The sequence below is a fragment of the Orycteropus afer genome, unplaced genomic scaffold (genome assembly GCF_000298275.1).
Source record: "Orycteropus afer afer isolate SDZICR_OR568_19922 unplaced genomic scaffold, OryAfe1.0 scaffold00157, whole genome shotgun sequence".
Taxonomy (NCBI): domain Eukaryota; kingdom Metazoa; phylum Chordata; class Mammalia; order Tubulidentata; family Orycteropodidae; genus Orycteropus; species Orycteropus afer.
In genome coordinates, this window is record NW_006921744.1 from 5,864,607 (window position 1) to 5,868,725 (window position 4,119).

Genomic DNA, 4,119 nt, shown 5'->3' on the forward strand with positions numbered 1-4,119 from the left:
TTTTCATCCTTAATAATGGCACACACTCCTATATGTTACATCCATTCAGAAACATTGTGAGTAGATCCTCCTAAGCAACCTTCTCAATTTATCTAGATATATTTGGAATTCTCTTAGATACAGGATTTTTTTTTTTTTTTTGGGGGGGGAGTCTCATTCTCTTTCATTTCCATTTTTATCCTGATTAAGGACAGTCTTTCCTATTCTTGATTATTGTTTATAAATAGTATAACTAGATCTTCCTGTAGATCCCATACAATGTATTTTGGTATGTTTGTAATTCCCCTTTTAGATATTAATTTAAAGTATAAGATAATCTAATATTAAATAATGTCAAACATTCAGTGTCCGTAAGACAGTGGGAATTGAGCTGAGCCATGAAGTGTTCTAATGAGCAAGCCAAGTCTCTTCGTAGATTTTTTCTTTAAGTTTGTTTTAACTTCTGCATACTTTTTTCTTTAAGTTTGTTTTAACTTTTGCACCACTTTGTCTATATCTGATCATTTTTATGATCTAGCCTCTACTTTGGATATATGGTCTAATTGCATCTAGCCTTTTTTCTAGTACTTCTACCTTTGATCTAGAAAGTGGTGTTTTCATTTTGCAAGGTCAGTAAATTGCCTATCCACCAATACTGAATTTTCAAGTGAAACATCCTACTCCTTACAAGATTTTGTATATTGTAGCAGAGTTTGCTTTCCTAGTACCTGGGCAGACACCTGTAACTGTTCTGTATCCTTGAAGATAAAGTTGTTCAGAATTAAGTGGTTCCTGGTTTCTTATGATACTTCTCATCTCTGCAGATGTGCTCTCAAAAGTAGGAGTAGAAGTCTCCTTTATTATTTCTCAGAATACTGCATCATTTTCTTGGAGAAGGAAAGTTATGAGCTGGCCCTTTATGACTTCTTTCAATATTTACCAGGCATACTATGCCAAGCAGAGATTTCTCAGAGATACTGGCATGTGCTTGGCACATTTCCTTGTTTCAAGATTGATGCAAGTCAATCCCCTCTGTTCTTGTTTATTTTTAGTCTTCACAGGCAGTTTCATTGAGAGATGTTTATGTGCTTCCTCTCACGCAACTTTTTTTCCTGGAGTTCACCAACTACTTTGAGAACATGCTACCTGCCAGTCACAATACTAGGTCATCAAAGAAAAAAAAAAAAAAAAAAAAAAAAAGGAAGATGTCTGTCCTCAAGCAACTTTCTTTTTACATGACTAGACTAAGCTCTGAGTCAGTCAGCCCACTGGTACACCTCAACTTGGTTGTCAGGTATCAATCAGAAAACCATTTAATTAAAATTTTCAAATTCTAAGAGAACTGAATTAAATGAGTATCTATTCTTTGGAAAATAATTAAGCAGAACATACAAGGCAGGGAGTTTCCTTGCTAGTGATATTCACTATCTCAAAGAGGTAGAACTAGGAAGCAGACCAAAAAAAGAAAATTCATATGGAGAAGGAAATAAACAGTGAAAAAAAAATTATAACAACAAAGACATCTTAATGTCATTTGTGATTTGAAATATCTGATCTAAACACTAAGAACTTCTTGATTAACTACGAACACTTGTGACTGTGTTAAAGTAAAACAAAACTCACTGCCACTGAGTTGATTCCAACTCACAGCAACCCTATAGGACAGAGTAGAGCTGTCCCATAACGTGTCCAAGGTTGTAAATCTTTACAGAAGCAGACTGCCACATCTTTCTCATGTGGAGTGGCTGGTAGGTTAGGACCACTGACTTTTCAGTTAGCAGTCAAACTCTTTAACCACTGCACCACCAGGGCTCTTTCTACGACTGTATTAGGGAATCAAAATTTGGGACTTTATTTCAACTGTTTTAAACTAATAAATGACAACTGATCATTGTTATGAAAATTAGTAGTCATGGAGAACAACAGGTGTGGAAGTAATGCTTTCATGGAGAGTTACGGTTTTGTCTTTTATCACTAGTGCAGAACATGTGTTTTTGTCTTTGTTAGATTGTTTTGGTTTAAGTGTCCAGTGAGGACTTTAAAAGCAAAGGATGAAATTAGATCTGAATCTCAAATACTTTCATGTATCACCGCCTAAAAAAAAAAAAAAATAGTGTGATTCTGTGTAGGTGAAATAGATCTTTTTTATAAATATGAGAAACAAACACTTCCAATTGCTTTATAACCATTGCTGTTATTTGTTAAGTGTGGAAGATATGTAGAACAAGCAAGACAAATCCAGTCATTACCATAAAAGGCCTATATTCTCAGACAAATAAACTTGTTTCAGCCTCAAATTGAAAAAAAAACAAAGCAAAAGAAGAAATAAATCTCAGAGATGTGATGTCCTTGACCACACATTATTTTGGGTTTGTGTCTTCTCAATTGCTGATGAAAGGTGGGGTGTTGCTGTTGCTGCTGTTTGATTATTTCATTTTTGGTATGCTCTGCAATTTTTTTATTGGATTCTGGACATTGTGGATTTACCTTGTGGGTGATGGATATTTTTGTGCCAGTGTAAATATTCTTGAGCTTTCTTCTGGAATGCAATTAATTTACCTGGAAAAAGTTTGAACTTTTTGGGTTTTTCTTTTTTTTTCTTTTTCTTTTTTTTTTGGCGAGAAGAGAGCAGTATTTCATCTAGGGGTAATTATTCTGCCCTGCTGAGACAAGATTCTTCTGATTACTCTAGTCAATGTGCTGTGAATTACGGTTTTTTCCAGTCTGTCTTCTGGAAACAGACACAATTCCTAGCCCTGTGGGGTCCAGGAACTGTTACTTTCATTCTTTGTGGTGGTTCTCTTCTCAGTCTTCGTAGTTTCCTTACATACATGCCCTATTCATCCTCTGCTGAATATTCAAGGAGGACTGCAGATCTCTGGAATTTCCTTTCTGTGCAGCTATTTCCTCTCTTGTACTCTGCCCTGCAAACTCACTGCTTTGTTCTCCTCTGACTCTTGTCTCAGTCTCCTCAATTCAAAGAATCTGCCTGGCTTGCCCATCTTGCACCATGGCCTGAAAACTCTATTATAAAGCCCATTTTGTTTGTTTCCGAGGGATCTCTCAGGAATCACACTTTGCTGGATGTCCAATGTCTTGAAAACTACTGTTACATTTGATTTTTTGTCTGACATTTCAGCTATTTCAAACAGGACAGTAAATCTAGTCCCTATTTTTCCATCTTGGACAAAAACAGCAGTCCCTAATGAAAGGGCTTTGATATGTCTGTGAGTGAGCCCCACAGTAATAAATGTTGGTACTCTCTCTTCAGTGCTGTCTGATGGGAAGACGGAGACCCATAGATTTATCAGTTCCTACCACCTGCAGAACAAGGAGCTCACTTGTTCAAAGGGAGTTTTTCTTTCTTAAAAGATCCAGGATCAAGGATTGGCTTAATGTGGAGAACACTGAAGAGTATATTAACCAACTGTCTTTGTAAAAATCCGCAGGGGTGTCCCAATCCCTCAGTGTTGCAAATGAAACTTCTAAATAGTTGAAAGCAGGGTAGGGGTAAGGGCTAGCTTCTTTCTCTCTTCTTTCCTTCCTTCCTCCTTCCCTCTCTCTCTTTCTTTCTTTTGTTCTGCTTTTCTTTTTTATTCTTTTAAAGAATTACCACCTACCTGAGATCTGCTAAGGAAAATCAAAGGAACGATCAGTTCCCATATTCAGGTTAGAGACCATAAAGGAGGATTGATATACCCCTGATAGACAGAATTGAAATACCATTGAAATAGAAGCCTCTGAAACCCCTCCCCTTGAAGGTGAAATTTAGAAGAAAAGAATCAGAGTTGGCTGATCTGGCCATCATTTCTTTCCAACCACCTAAAAGTCTCTCCTTTTAAAGCTAAGATCTTACTAAATTTGATTTTAGTTATATATATATTTATATATATATATTTGTTGTTGTTGTTATCCAACCTTCCTTCTGAGGAGTGGCTGCTAGATTTGAACCGCCAGCCCTCTGGTTAGCAGTCAAGTGCCTTAGGCATTATGCTACCAGAGTGTGAGTGTGTGTGTGTGTGTGTGTGTGTGTATATATATATATATATATATAGGAGCTCTGGTACCATAGTGGCTAAGACACTTGCCTGCTAACCAGACAGCTGGCGGTTCAAACCCACCAGCCACTCCTAGGAAGGA